This window comes from Rattus norvegicus, chromosome 3 (assembly GCF_021556685.1).
Source record: "Rattus norvegicus strain SHRSP/BbbUtx chromosome 3, alternate assembly SHRSP_T2T, whole genome shotgun sequence".
NCBI lineage: Eukaryota > Metazoa > Chordata > Mammalia > Rodentia > Muridae > Rattus > Rattus norvegicus.
The window spans coordinates 108,202,499-108,218,650 of NC_141536.1; the positions used below are offsets into that span (position 1 = coordinate 108,202,499).

The following is a 16,152-nucleotide window of genomic DNA, read 5'->3' on the forward strand; positions in this document are numbered from 1 at the left end:
TCCATAGTTCAGAATTAGATTTCACGGCTAAATACAACTTGTGGCCATAATTCTTCTCAGGAGCTTCACAGCACCTTCCAGCACTGTGGAAGCTAGCCAACTGGGACGGAATGTTTCTAGCCTTCTCCTACTTTCCCTCCTCCAAGTCCTGCAAACAATATCATGTAATTTTTTCAACAAGAGGATCTAACCATCTAATTCTGGCACAAAACCAACAGCAATGGCAATATCCTTCATGATTTTGTGAGGATCTAGGAACTCTCTGTCAAACAGCTCATAGAGAGCTAACACAACTAACACTGGGATTCTCAACCAATCACCTGATAATTTCTGGGAATACAGAGAACATTTATTCACTCTTTTGCAATCTTTAAGATTTATAGAGATTATTATAGGCATTTCTGTGTGTTCAACCCAACCATTATACTCACAACTTGGGGAGGAAAGGGTTTACTTCAACTTATACTTGCAGATATTATAACAGTCCATCACTGAGGGAAGTCAGGGCAGGAAACCCAAACAGGGCAGGAACCTGTAGGCAGGAGCTAATGCAGAGGCCATGGAGAGGTGCTGTGCACTGGCTTGACCTCATGCCTCACTCGGCTTTCTTATAGAACCCAGGACCACCAGCCTAGGGGGTGGCACTGCCCACAGTGGGTCCTCCCCTACCAATCACAAAGAAAACGGTCTCCAGACTTTCCTACAACCCAGTCTGATGGAAGCATTTTCTCAAGTGGAGTTCCCTTCTCTCAGATAACTGTGGCTGGTGTCAAGTTTATGTAAAATTGGCCAGGACAATAGCCAAAGAGGAACGAAGTCCTGTTGTCCCTTCCCTTCTGCATGTCATGATCAAATTGGTACCCTGGCTATAGCTACACTTGTTGCCTCTACCCACACCTGACTGCCAAGGAGGTCTCTGGCTGGGCAAACTCTTCACAAGCCAACGTACTTTTTTCTTTTTCTTTTCAGGTGAGGAAGGTGTGCCCTGCTTTCTCTGTGGGGCTAACTTCTCTCCTTCAGGAGAGGCTTAATTTTCTTCACCTGTATTGTCTCATCATTGACGCTTCTATGAAGTGTTCTTGAAGATTTAAAGCCTTCCAGAAATGTATTAGCACAGATTCGGGCTTTGGGTCATTTTTCCCCTCTCAGGAACTCAGGCTTCATACAAATCTTGCCACATCTGTGTTCAAATAACTCAGACAGATCTCTCTCTGCCTTTCTCCTCCATGTTTCTTTACCACTCTGCAGACATGATTTACATGCTGGTCAGAGACACTTAGACCCACCAAAGCCTTGTCTACTTCATAATGATTCCTCCCAGGAAAAAGCTCAGAAAAGCCACTGGTGCTTCATGTCTTGAGGTCCCCACTACATTAAGATCCTCCTATGATAGACATAAAATTATCCAGCCAGATAACAGGATGCTATACATTGCTTCTAGCTCATTCTCTCAACACTGCAGCCTGTTCTTCACAGGCACCTTAGTAGGCAATGCCTAGGTGCGTCTGGCACACAGAAGCCCGCCTTCAGGACTCTTTCTTCCATATTGCCTCATGTTGTTCACCTTTGGTCCTAAGGAGTGGTGTGCAAGTTTACTGCTTTGTTTTCTTGCTTCTGAAGTACCCAAACTGATTCCATCTGCCCGAGTCTCCCTCAGTCACATGACTAAGGCCATGAGAGGTTCTTCTGTTGTTTAAAGGTTTTTCCCAATTCAGGCAATACTGAATGTTCTCTGACTACTCTAGCCTCTCCACTGTTGGAGGCCCACCTACAGGCTGACTCATGGGTTTTCCATTTCTCCATATTAGAGGTCTGACCTAAGGATGTCTTCTGTCATTTTTATCTCTGTTCTTCTTTACTATCTAACTCCTCTCATGAGTTCCAGTTTGGGGTACTCCAGAAAGGCCTCTCTGATATGGACTGGTTTGTGTTTTACATATCCCTTGGTTTCCTGCCATGAAAGAGGCAAGCCAACACCTCTATGTCACTCTCCCTTTTACCAAAATTCCCTGCCAGTTTGGGGGTGAACATACAGGATGCTAGCCTTCCATTCCTTTCCATTGCACAATTCTTCCTTTAAACAAGGTCTTTCTGGGCAGCTACCTCAAGCCTCAGTGGGTTTCTTATGACAAGAGCAGTGGCCAGGCGACCTCCACAAGAGTTTCTCCAACTCTTTACAGGATACTAAGAAACTCTAATAATTATTTTAGCCTTTCAGCCATTCTCACGATGTCTCCACACTCACATGGCTGACCCCACTCATCAAGCAGTCATGCCACTTCATCTCTCAAGGAAGACAGCTGCTGCCCTGGGATCCCTTGGTGGGAGTTCCCTCTCCTGATGGCTCAGCCTCACTTGTGCACCATATTACCTATGGCAAGGGCAATCCAGCACACACACAAGTAAGTACGCAAGTACACACATATGCACACACACCAGCACACACATGCACACACAGGGAAGGACAGCCATGCTATGACTCCCTTCAGCAGATGCCCCACCCCTCAAACAGCTTGGCTTCAGCTGTCTATCTCATCATAATACCACCACTGCTCTTTCTAACTCATCTTTGGTTTTATATAATCCTGCCGATGAGGCCATTCCAGAATTGCTGCTGATCTGGGGTCACCTGTGTTCTCTAAGTAAGTCCAAACCCATGGTGAACTTGAGTTTGTCACTGGGGCTTATAAGGATGGGGTACACTTTGTTTATGTCTCCTTGGGACATAGTTTTCACACTATTACTATAAGACTACATTCTTTTTTAAGACAAGGGTTTTCTATATAGCCCTGGCTGCCTGGAACTGGTTATGTAGACTAGGCCTGCTTTTATCTCCCAAGAGCTGGGATTAAAACATGTACCCATATCCAACTGATGCAGGACTAACAAGTTTTGGAAACTTTGTTTGCCTTGATCTTCTTGTTATCATGGTTTTCACTTTGGGACTTGCACATCTGGGGCTAAGTCACTGGTTGAAATTCTCACTTAACTTTCCTTATGCTTAACTTTGCTTTTACTGTTCATAAGGTTCTAGGTTGCTATTATCACCTGGAGGAGGAGGAGGAAGAGGAGGAGGAGGAGGAGGAGGAGGAGGAGGAGGAGGAGGAGGAGGAGGAGAAGGAGGAGGAGGAGGAGGAGCATTCCAGCGCTTTGGTCGGCATGCTGACCTCACCACTCGTGCCAGCTCACTGGAATGATGGGTGAGGTTGAAGTCTCATAGATACACAAATGCTCTAATTTCACAAGGGAGACTGGCAGGGCTGGGTTCTCTCTAACTGGACACTGTGCTCACCCAGGCAAGAGGTGGGAGAGTTAAAGCTGAAGCCTCCTAGTTGCCCGGACCTTGCTGAGACAATGGGCAAGGCTGAAGCTTCAGGGTTGCGTTTATTCCTAGGGGGATGTGGGGATTAGTGGCTGAACCCAACTGCACACACTGACCTCACTGTACAATGTGCAAGGATAGAGCCTCCTAGGCACTTTATGCTCATCCGAATGACAGGCAGGGCTGGGGTCTCCCCGCCTTGCAGATCTCACAGGGATGATGAATGGAGCTGGAGCCTGTGGAAAATGCTGTGTTCACCTGGGGCTACCAGGGCACTTCAAGATAGAGTCCTTCTGAGCATTCGGCTCTTATTATGACTGGGTAGGCTGGAGTCCTTTGGTCCTACTGAATTCATTGGCAAGATGAGGGGGACTGAAGGCTCCCAGACACTATGCTCACTGGGAGCAAACAGATGGAGCAGAGCCCCAAGTGTGTAGTCTTCACCTAAGCAATAGGTGGGGCTCTCCTGTTCACTAGACTTCTGTATGTGATGTTTCCAACACACACACACACACACACACACACACACACACACACACACACACACACACACACACGCACGCACACACGCACACACTTTCATGGCTTTAAAACGGTCACCTGATACAGTTTGAATTTGAACTGTCTGTCAAGGTCATGCTTTGTGTGCTTGGCTCCCCAGCTGATGGTGCTACTGTGGAAGCCTGTGGAATCTTTCAGTAAGAGATGACCCACACATGGTCTTAAGTGAGTCACCAGAAGTGAGGCGAGGAGGCCATGCCTGGCCCCCAGTTCCTAGGATGCTGCATGCTTCCTTGTCTGCTGTGATGTGGACAGCCTATCCATATGCTCTCACGACCATGAACTAAGTCGCAGTGATGCAACGGCACCCAAGACAATCGCCTCACTTACACAGCTTCTGAAGAGACCTGTACTGTAAGCCGCATCTCTGTGCCTCTATATGTAAAGTGTCAGTTCTCCATTGGCTACGTTCAAGATTTACCTCCCTGCCTTTGGTTTTCGGACATTTGAATATGACGTCTCCAGGCAGCGGTATGGACTGGGGCTCTGTGTTGGGCATGTAACTTTAGCTTACTTAGATCTGTGATTTGTTATCTTATGTTTCGTTAGGATTAACACATACTATACAACTGATATATCGCGCTGTGATATCCCACATGTGTGAATGGATTCTTTGACTGTGTCCATCTTCCCTTTGTCCCTCTCTAGACTTGTTCACACCTCTTCCCTTCCCCAGCACTCTTTCTCTCTCAGTAACTCCTTTTATATTTTAATAACTCTGTCTCCCCTCTTTTTGTCACTTTCACATATGCGGGAAGACTCACGATGACCGACTCTGTGACTGCTTTATGCTGCTCACCCTGATCTTCAGATCCATAATTTCTCTGATAATGACTCTATTTTCTTTATATTTAACAATCCTCCATTGCATCTATATTTTCTATCTTGTCATTTGTTTTCTAAATTCCTAGTTATTGTTGCTTTCAGAGTCCTTTTGTTGTTGTTGTTGTTGTTGTTTTTACTCAAAGTAGATTTCCCCCCTCATGTAACTCATCTTGGTTACTGTTTCTGCTCCCTGTGGCCTTGAGCCTTCCAGTTCCTTCCCACCTCTCCTATTGAGACCCACTCTCTCTATGTCTCTCACTAGAAAACAAACAGGCTTCTAAGAGACAGTAATAAAATAAATAAATAAATAAATAAATAAATAAATAAAAACTAGTTTATTGGAATTAGATAAAACAAACAGAAGGAAAGGAGGCAGAGAGCCCAGAAAAAGCCTTATGTCGGTGCCTTTGACTCAGTTGGAGTTGAGTTTTGTGCACGGTGATGAGTACAGATCTGCTTGGAGTCTTCTATATTTAGACATCCAGTTTGACCATCACCATTTGCTGAAGATGCTGTCTTCTTTCCAGTGCGTATTTCTGGCTTCTTTATCAAAACTCAGGTGTCCATAAATGTGTAGATCTATGTCTGGGGTCTTCAATTCAATTACACTGACCAACATGTCTGCTTCCTGTGTCAATACCATTCTGTTTTCATTACCATAGTTCTGCATGCAACTTGAAGCAGGGTGGTGTGACCTCCAGCAGTTCCTTATTAATCAGGATGGTTTTATCTGTCCTGGATTATTTGTGCTTTCCTATGAGGCTGAAAATTGTCCTTTCAAGATCTGTGAAGAACTCTGTTGGAATTTTGACGGGGATTGCATTGAAAGCATAGATTATTTTTTTGTAGGATAGCCATTTTTACTATTCTACCAATCCACGAACATGGGGAATCTTTCCATCTTCTGATATCTTCTTCAATTTCTTTTTTCAATATCTTAAAAATTTAACACACAATTCTTTCACTTGCTTGGTTACAATTACCCCAAGATATTTTGTATTATTTGAGGCTATTGTGAAAGGTTGGGTTTCCCTGATTTCTTTCTCAGTTCCCCATTTGTATACAGTAGGGCAACTGATCTCTGAATTAACTTTGTATCCAGTTACTTTGCTGAATTATCAGCTCCGGGAGTTTCCCAGCAGAGTTTTAGGGTCAATTATGTATAATATTATACCATCTGAAAGTAAAGATTCTCTGACATCTTCCCCTTTCTGTATCCCCTTGATCTCCTTCAGTTGTCTTACTGATCTAGCTAAGCATTCAAGCACTATGTAGAATAGATGTGAAGAGAGTGGACAAGCTTCTCTTGTTCCTGGTTTTAGTGGAATTGCTTTGAGTCTCTCTCTCCATTTGAGCTGATACTGGTTATGGGCTTGCCGTATACTGCCTTTATTATGTTTAGATATATCCCTTGTATCCTAACCTCTTCAGGACTTTCATTATAAAGCAATGTTGAATTTTGTCAAAGGCCTTTTCTGCCTCTTTTGTCTTTCAGGTTTTTTTTTTTAAATATGGTGGATTACATTTATTGATTTCTGTATGTTGAACCATCCCTCTACTTCTGGGTTGAAGCCTACTTGATTATATTTGATCTTTCTGATGTGTTCTTGGATTTGGTTTGCAAGTATTTTATTCAGAATTTTTGCATCTATGATAATAAGAGAAATTGGTCTGTAATTCTCTTTATTTGTTGGGTTTTTATGTGGTTCAGGTATCAGGATAATTGTGGAATCATGAAAAGACTGAATATCTTCCTTCTGTTTCTATTTTGTGAGATACTTTGAGCAGTATTGACGTTAACTTTTCTTTAAATGGTAGAATTCTTCACTAAAACCATCTGGCTCTGGGCTATTTCATTCCTTTGTTTTTTGGTTTTTTTGGTTTTTTTTTTTGTTTTTTTTGGTTTGGGGACTTCAATAACTGCTTCTATTTCACTAGAGATTACAGTAGTCTAAATTGCTTTATCTGATCTTTATTTAAATTTTGAAAGTGGTATGTATCCAGAAAAATCACACGTTCCTTTTAGATTTTTATGTATAATGGAGTTCAGGTTTTTAGAATTTGTTTTTATGACTGATTCTCTGGATTGCCTCGGTGACTCTTGTTATGTTCCCCCTTCTCATTTCTAACTTTCTTAGTTTGGATATTCTCTCTCCGCACTTCAGTTTGGATAGGGGTTTGTAAAGCTTACCAGGCGTCTCAGAGAACCAACACCGGCCCACTGATTCCTTCCATTCTGTTTGCTGTTTGTCCATTTCTACTTCACTGACTTCAGCCCTGAGTCTGATGATTCCCTGCCATCTGCTCCTTCCCGGTGTGATTTCTTCTCTTTGTTCTAGAGCTTTCAGGTGTGATCCTATGGTTACTAGTACGGGATCTCTCCAACTTGCTTTTGTTTTTGTTTGTTTTTAATGGAGGCACTTTGTGCTATGAACTTGCCTATCAGAACTAACGTCTCATGTCCCATACGTTTGGGTATGTTGTGTTTCCATTCTCGTTCAGTTTTTCTTTTTTTTTTTTAAATCTATCTTCACGCAGTTTTCATTCAGTAGTGAGTTGTAAGATTTCTATGAATTTGTAAGCTTTCAGTTGTTTCTATTGTTGTTGAAATCTAGTTTTAATCCATAGTGGTTAGATAGGATGCTGGCTGTTATTTCAATTTTCATGTATCTGTTGAGACTTGCTCTGTGTCCAAGTATGTAGTAAATTTTGGAGAAAATTCCATGAGGTACAGAGAACATATAGTCTTTTGTTTGGGGGTGAAATATCCTGTAAATATCTGTTAGGTCCATATGGTTTATAATGTAAGGTAGTTCCAGCATGTCCTTGTTAGTTTTTGTCTAGATGACGTCACTATTGGAGAGAGTGGAGTATTAAAGTCTCCACTGTTTAAGAGTCGATATGTGAGTGACATGAGGAGCTGTTACCAGAGGCTGAGCTGCTGGTTAAACCTGATCAAGATGACAACCTCCCAAAATCACCGAGACTTCATGGCAGAGCCCATGGGGGAAAAGTCAGTGGGGAGCCTGGCCAGGATTGGTGAAGTCCTGGGCAAGAAGCTGGAGAAAAGGGGCTTTGACAAGGTGTAAGTAGTCCCTGGCCAGTTTCTAAAGAAGATGAAGACCTCTTTCAAGAATGGCTGAAAGACACATGTGGTGCCCGGGACTGCTTTGGGTGCCTTCGAGAATGGTGTGCTGCCTTCTTGTAATGTCCTCTGGGGACCCCTCAGGCCCCCTGCCACAGCCTAGTCTCCAGAGTCTGCAGCAGGGTGGGGCTCCTCCCTGCCCTCCATGAAGGAAAAGACTGCTGTTGTCACCCTCACCTCCTATGTACTCCAGGGAGTTCTCTCCCTCCAGCACCTCAACCTTTCTGGGTTTCTTGCCCTTGCATGCCTTCCCCTTCCCCTCCCCCTGCAGTTCCATGGCAGCAGTTCCCAGCCTTCCTGAATGGATTACTGTCCCCTTCTCCCTCACCATCTGTTGGATGCCCTTTGGCTCCTTTTTTTTTTGGCAAAAACAGTCACTGTCTTTATAAAAGATTTTTAAATTCATTAAAAAAGAGTCAATTATGTAATTTAAGCTATAGTACTGATGTTTAAAATTTTTTTGAGTGCCCTCGTGTTTGCTGCATGGAATGTTAAGTATTGAAATGTCCTCCTAGTGAATTTTCCCTTTAATGAGTATATAGTGTCCTTTTCTATCTCTTCTGATTAGTTTTGGTCTAAAATCTATTTTTTCAGATATTAAAATGTCGACACCAGCTTGCTTCTAGTCCATTTGCTTGGGATATGTTTGTCATCCTTTTACCCTCAGGTGATGTCTATCTTTGATATTTATGTGTGTTTCTTGGATGCAGAAGGATAGATCTTGGTTTGCCATCGATTGTGCTGTGTTTCTTTATTGGAAAGTTGAAACCATTGTTATTAATTGAGAGAAATCAATGAGCAGTGTTTGTTATTTTGTTGGTGTTGTTGGAGAGAGAGAGAGAGAGAGAGAGAGAGAGAGAGAGAGAGAGAGATTGATTTTGCTGGTGTGAGATTGTTTGTTTGTTGTGTTTTCTTGGGCGTGGTTAACCTCTTTAGGAGTTTCATTCTAGTGCCTTCTGCGGGCTGGATTTGTAGATAGATATTACTTAACTTTGGTTTTATTGAGGAATGTCTTATTTTCTTCATCTATTGCGATTGAAAGTTTTGCTGGGTATAGTAGTCTAGTGTCTGCGGAACACCTATGTGTTGCCGCAAAAAGAAAAAATAGGCCCGGCCGGTTCCCCATGTCATCGCTCCATGCTGCCCCCCTCCACCATACTCTCAGTCCTCGGTGGTCGCTCCCTGGCACTAGTTCTGGGACTATAGGGTCATATAGAACTAACATTAATTTATCTCAGCAGTGGCTGGGTCCAGTGTAGCACTACGTCACACTAGCCTAGCTATCTTCTAGCCCCAGCAGTCTCTCCACTTCCAACTCTCTGGTCCCAGCTACCCAGTAAAATCATGACTCAACAAACTGTAATCCAACAATCAAGATTTATAGGTTAAATTCTCAATCCATAATAAATCAACACAATAGACTTACAACCAATTGATAAGGATATAAACCACCCACCTAGATAAGATAAATCTATCCCAGCTACCTTGGCAGTTCAAGACCACCTGGATTTGGGTCATCCTTCCCTGTCTCCCTCTTGATATTCCTTTCTTCTCCTTCTCTCCTGCCTTACAAAAACTTGGTCTCTGCCTTTTTATTACTGTCCAGTCATGGCCTTGACCTAATTGGTGCCAGCCCTCACCTGCATATCGACATCAACCTATACCTACCCAGGCCCCTCTAGCTTTTGGTCTCCACTAGAAGTCAGTCAGGTGTTATTCAATAGATTTTTTTTATGTTACTTTGTCTTCTCCCCTTGCAACATTTACTATTCTTTTTATGCTCTGTATGTTTAGTGTTTTGATTGCTATATGCCAAGGAGACTTTCCTTCTGATCCAGTCTACTCGGTGTTCCATATGCTTCTTGTACCTTGGTAGGCATTCCCTTTTTTTTTAGGTTAGAGAAATTTTCTTCTATGACTTTGTTGAAAATATTCTCTGTGACTTTAACCTGTATTTCTTCTTCCTCTAGTCCTATCACTGTTAAATTTGGTCTTTTCCTAGTGGCCCAGACTTCCTGGATATTATGTGCTTGGAGTTTTTCAAATTTAAGATTTACTTTGACCATGGTATCTATTTCTTTTCATTTCATCATTTCCCCAATGCCTGAGATTCCCTCTTCTATCTCTTGTATACTGTTGGTGAAGCTTGCTTCTGAATTTTTGTATCTCCAGATTTCCCCCAGGTTGGATTTTCTTTATTGATTTTCTTTCCACTTTCAGGTCTTGAACCGTTTTATCCATTTCCTCCCACTGGTTATGTTCTCATAGATTTCTTTTTTTTTTTTTTTTTTTTTTTTGGTTCTTTTTTTCAGAGCTGGGGACCGAACCCAGGGCCTTGCGCTTCCTAGGCAAGCGCTCTACCACTGAGCTAAATCCCCAACCCCTCTCAGATTTCTTTAAGGGAGCAGTTTTCAACCTGTAAGTTGCAACCCCTTTAGGGGTCAAACATCCCTTTCACAGGGGCCTCATACCAGATATCCTGCATATCAGATATCTACATTACAATTTATAACTGTAGCAAAACTACAGTTATGAACTAGCGAGGAAATAATTTTATAGTTGGGGGTCATCACATCATGAGGGACTGTATTAAGGGATCATAGCATTAGGAAGATTGAGAACCACTGTCTTAAGGGATTTAATCATTTCCTCTTTAATAACCTCTATCATATTCAGAAAGGCTATTTTTAAGGTTTTTTCTTTGTGGTTCATCTATGTTGCAATACTTGGGGTCTGCTGTGCAGGCTCCTGGGACATTAGTAGAAGCAATGTCCCAGCTGTTGTTATTTTTATGCTGGCATCTAGGTTTGGGAAGATTGTAATTCTAGGTGCTGATATGTGGTCTTATTTTTGTTGGGTGGGTGTTTTGCTCCTTGGTTTCTGTTTCCCTCTCTGGATCTTAGAAGAGTACTGTCTGGTAGGAAATTCTTCTGGGATTCTGATGGGTGCGGCCACTTCGCATTTCAGGTAAAATATGTATTAGGAACTGACACTTAGGAATGGAAATGAGCTAGGGCTGCTGAGAGTGAGGAGAGCCAAGGGCATCCACAGGAGGAAGGAAAGCAGGTGTTCCCCCAGGATCTGCTTAGTCCTGTAGGTACAGAGTCAGAGTGAGAAGGTGACCTGCTACAGAACTAGAGGTAAGACTAGGGGACTGGACTTTGAAGGACAAAGGGAGGAGTGAGGCATGTGGTTCTCCCACCTGGCCTTAGAGTGGCTGTGGGTTCCCAGGGACTGCCTACTGGAGTTGGGGTGATAGAATAAAACAACGAATGTGGAGAGAAGTTAGGAGGGGAAGATCTGTGTGACTGACTGGAGATGGGGCAGGGGAAGGGAGCTACAGGAGGTGACCTGCTACAGAGCTGAGTATGGATGGGCTTGGGGGAGCTGAGGGAGAGGAGGATCTGTAGGAAGCCTACCTGCTTCCTTAGCCCAAGTCCCTTAAAGCACTTCTTAGTCTCCATTCTCTCTTTCTTTTGGAATTCCAGTTATATATACATTTGGCCTTTGATACCGTTCTGCTCTGCAGTCCTGTCCCCACACTCTTTGTTCTTTGTTTTACTTTGGATAATTTTTATCACCAGTCTTCATATTTATTAATTATTTCCGCAGTGTGGCAAGTCTACTCAGGAGCCATGGGTTTTGTCATCATTATTTCTAATGGAGTCCTTTCTGTAGCTCCAATCTCTTGGATAAAAGTTCCTAGTCACTGCTGTCTAACTTGCATCTTTCCACCAGAGCTTTTGTTGTTGATGCTTCTTTTGTGCAGCTCAGCACCTTTATACTGAATACCGGGCATCACATAGGAGACCTCCAATGACTCTGAGTAGTTTCCAGTCCCATCCATATAGGAAAAGTGTATTTTATTTCCCTTCCATCTAACCACAACGGGTTTGCACCAACTGATTTCATCAGGGTTGGCTGCCATCCCACAAATGGTTTAAGGTCTTTTCCTCCAGGGCAAGGTGCAGGTGGAGAATTCTTCCCAAGAGCAGCAGTCGTTTCCTCTCCAGTAGCAGCATGTGCAGAGCTGAGGAACGAATTCTCTGAATCCCCACCTTGTACCCAGCCTTTCCATAACGAGGTTCTTGGATATTAAACTGTAGATAGGTACACACTCTCTTTGGTTTTAACTTTCCTGTTTATCCTATATTCTCACCTCAGCCCAATTCAATCTTTGAAAATATGTTGAAAGTTTTAGCTGGGGGGTTGGGGAGGGGGCTGGAGAGATGGCTCAGCAATTAAGAGCACTGACTGCTCTTCCAGAGGACCCATGTTTGACTCCAGCACACACATGTAGGCTCATCAACATTCGTAACTCATGTTCTGAGGAAGAGGAAACTCGATGGCCTCTTCTGGCCTCCATGGACTACATACACATAGTGCACAGACATATTTGTGGGCAAAATTCATACACGTAAAGAATAAAATAAAGAAATCTTTTTCATTTCTTTTAAGTTTTAGCAGAATTCCTGTTGTTTGTATGGTGGTCTCCTCTTCCAATGTTCTATCACTGGGGAGTGAGAGCTAGCTCCCTGTTCTTGGAAGTAAGTCCATTTTTCTGGACTCTGTCTAGTTGATGGCCTTCAATCCTCAGCTCTCTGATAAGTCCACTAACATCTGACTTTTTCTGGTTTGTGATATAAGAGCAGCATTCCTTCAGGTTTCTTCAGCCCAGGAATAAATGTATCCTAACTTGACTATTTCTGAATATGGTAGATGTTAGTATTTCATAAATATTAAATAATCTCCCATCATTTCCCCAACTGTTTTAGAGATTTTATGCATATTTTTATGTTATCACCCATAAAGAACAAATTTGAAGTTTGGCACACACATCGGAACAAACAGGTATTTATTTATTATAGTGTCCCAAGTGACTTTGAAGTTGCTACCACTGTTACTCAGACAAATTCGTAATGCTATCTTTGCTCGGGACTTCATACCAAAAGTCCCCAACTTACTGCTATGCAACAAAGACGTCACGTACAGTCTCTGACAACTGTTCCCAGGTTTGCTTTCAACACTGGAAAAACGCACACACCTCTTGTAGTATCTTTCTCTAGACTCCATAATTTATCTCTCCTCACATTCCTGAACCTGGCACTCTGGAGGCTGGCACTCTCTAATACTTCTCAGGAAGCCATGCTTCAGCCCTCTCTGGCATCTGATCGCCCTTAGATTACAGAATGTCTCTGACTTCACTATCTCCATTTGCAAGTAAAAATAATAGTGTGAGAAATTACATGGAAATACATTATCCTTGAGAAATGCTTGGCTCTCACTGTCATTCTGTACCATTAATAGATGATTAAATATTATATTTATAGCCAATTGTTCAAAGGGTCTCACTTTCCTAGGCAAGCATATAATGTTACTTTTAAAGGAAAACCAATTTAAACTTAAATAATCATCTCCACTTAAAATACCTTTTCCAGGAATAAAGCTGGGTGTAGTTTTTCGAGGTCCTCCCATGCACTGCAAAATACTTTTCCTTTCTTATTTTAATTTCCCTGTGCACATGCATATGTAGAACACATACGTATGCGGGTCTACGTGTGTTACTATATATATGAGCATCATGATTGGTGACTGCACATCTGGCCTTCCGTCTGCAGCAGGGACAATGCCAGGCAGAATGCTTAGCTCCTGTTTTTCTTGGAGAGACTCCATTACTCACCCCTATACTTCACTAACTCTAAAGGAACCAAGCGAACTATCTGATGGTTTTGGTAATTAAAAATCTTCCCGCCAGCATGCATTTTCAACAATTGTCAAAGGTATTCCAGAGTGATAAATGGTTTCTACAGGAGCATAATCAATTTATTTCTCTGGATCTTCAAGTTTCATCCTGTCTATAAACACAAGCCCAGAGTATATTCTAGAACTGCAACTATCAACATTTTTCGGAGGCTGACGGGGTATGCATCCCTGAGTTGAAGTTATTTTCTGGCCAAACAAGACAAAGAAAGATGGTTTCTGGATAAAAAGGCATGAATAATTTTTAACATCCATGGGGTCCTTTTCCCATATGAAGACATGTCAAGTTGTCTAATAGCATTTGGATAACCAAATATCAGATGCTGCTCTCATATTTTTGAAAAGTAACGTCAAATTTTAGAATAGTAATTACTACATATCAGTAGTAACTAAAGCAGCATGTGCTATACAAATCCACTTTAGGCTTCACAGCAAACACTTTTCCCATCCTAAATTGCTTTAAACCATTGACATGAGCCTGGTGATTTTGCTGTAAAAAGAGATTAATGGAGCTCTAACCACACACACACACACACACACACACACACACACACACACACACACACACACACAGAGGACCAGGGAGGAAGGGAGGGAGGGAGAGCAAGAAAAAGAGAGAAGGGGAAAAACTATTTATTAATTTGGCTAAAATGTATCAACACCTTTTACGATTCCAAACAGATGTCCTGCATAAAGGCACCCCTGGTTCCTTCCAGCCTCTATGAATCTCAGTGTCACTGGGATGGACAAGTTATATTTCAATTTCGATTTAAATTCCAAAACATATAGAGCTGCTCTTAATCCTTTGAAGAAGCAGAATGGTAAGACCTGGTTTCTAATCTTTCCTAAAAGAAATAATCGCTACTTCTGGTCCAATCTCCATTCTCGGCATGTGAAGGGCAGCCATTAGACAGAGAAATTCCTCCAGCTGATATTACAGACATCAACAAGAAGGGAACCCATATGCCAGAAAAATGATGTTGAATATTTCTTTTCCTTTATACAAAAAAAGTGGCCAAAAATAGAAATATGCTGTCTTTTTCATATCTCTTAAGTGTGCTTCACAGCTTAAGTGTAAAGGATCTATAACTTGTAAGAAAGGTAATTTTATCCAAGAGTTTTTTTCTGTCTTATGTCTTTATAAATCATTTCACAGGAATTAAAGTCTAAGGACTGGAGATACTATTTCTGTACTGTGCACACTCACTCCCCTTCACCGCTCATAGAGTACGGAACTCCCCAGATGGGACTCAGCCCTTTTGAAATTACGCTTGATTCACCCACAGGCAGAGGTTACTGCAGATCGCCCGATCGCCAATTATTAGATGATCTCAAGGGTGTCCAATGGCTACACAAACATGTTTGGCCTAAACTTCCTGCTTTCTATAGGACAGGTCCACCTCCAGAGCTCCACCAACTTTAGCCTGGAGATTGGGTCGAGGGACACTGCCGGGGTGGGGGGTCGCTGTAAAGCTCTCTATGCTGTATAGTTGCAGTGTGGATCCACCACACATCCATTTGCAGTTGACAATGTCTCTGGCCAGCAGGAGAATTCAGCCTCAAGGCTCCCTCCTGTCTCCCACTGATTGGCCATGCCCCGGGGATACCACAAAGACATAGATAGCTCTGCTACTGTTTTCATGAAGCTTCAGGAAGCCCCATGATTGGGCCTTCTAGTCACCAAAAAAGAGGAGATGAGAGACCAAATTTTGGGGTTCAGACTCCATCTTAGAGAACCTGACGGGTACCTAGTATTAGTTTCCAAGTTAGTCCCCCACCCAACAAAATCCAAGCCTAGCTCCAGTACCTTAGCTAACCCCAACAAGATCTATGTTTCCAGGTTAACCTCCCCCAACAAACCCGTGTCTAGCACCAGTTTCCAGGTTAATCCCCCAACAAATTTGCACCTCCAGGTTACAAGCCAGTCCCTGCCTAACAACCACCAATTAGGAAGGAATCAGAAGTTAAGTTTATGGTTTGACGCCCAGCCAATTATGCTAAAGACCACAGTAGCGCACCAATTTAGATGCTTGCCAGGCTAGAGCCACTCCTCCCTCGCTTGCTGTTTTCCATAAAACCTTGTCTTGATGGATGTTCAAGGCTTTTCCTCCACCAGAACCTTTCTGTGGGGTGTCAGTGAGGCAAGCCAGAGCTAGCTCGAATAAAGACCCTGGACTGGTCTTTCAGGGGTCACGAACACTTCCTTGGTACTGTACATTTCAAGGGAGTGAGGGAGACAATTGAGAATCATCATCAGAAATGGGTATTGTTTGAAAGTGTCATAATGAATCTTAATACTGCATAAGATTAGATAGAAATTGTAGAGCTGGGCGGTGGTGGTCTGTGCCTTTAATTCTAGCAATCAGAAGGCAGAGGCAGGTGGGTCTCTGAGTTCGAGTCTCGCTGGTCTACACAGTGACTTCCAGGACAGTCACGGATACACAGAGAAACCCTGTCTCCAGAAGAAAGAAACAAAGAAGGAAGGAAGGAGTGGGGGAGGGGGGTACAAGTAGACATCACCAGAGGAGCAGGGGCGGTG

General features: G+C 42.7%; 1 protein-coding gene and 1 pseudogene across 4 annotated transcripts in view; one reads left to right on the forward strand and one right to left on the reverse strand.

The window, feature by feature from the left end:
• The window catches only part of Frmd5 (FERM domain containing 5), a 270,865-nt gene that overhangs the window by 198,789 nt on the left and 55,924 nt on the right, over positions 1-16,152 (reverse strand).
• Positions 6,222-7,916, forward strand: LOC120101915 (barrier-to-autointegration factor-like; annotated as a pseudogene). Its single transcript, XR_015684574.1, has one exon. The product of XR_015684574.1 is annotated as a barrier-to-autointegration factor-like (transcript).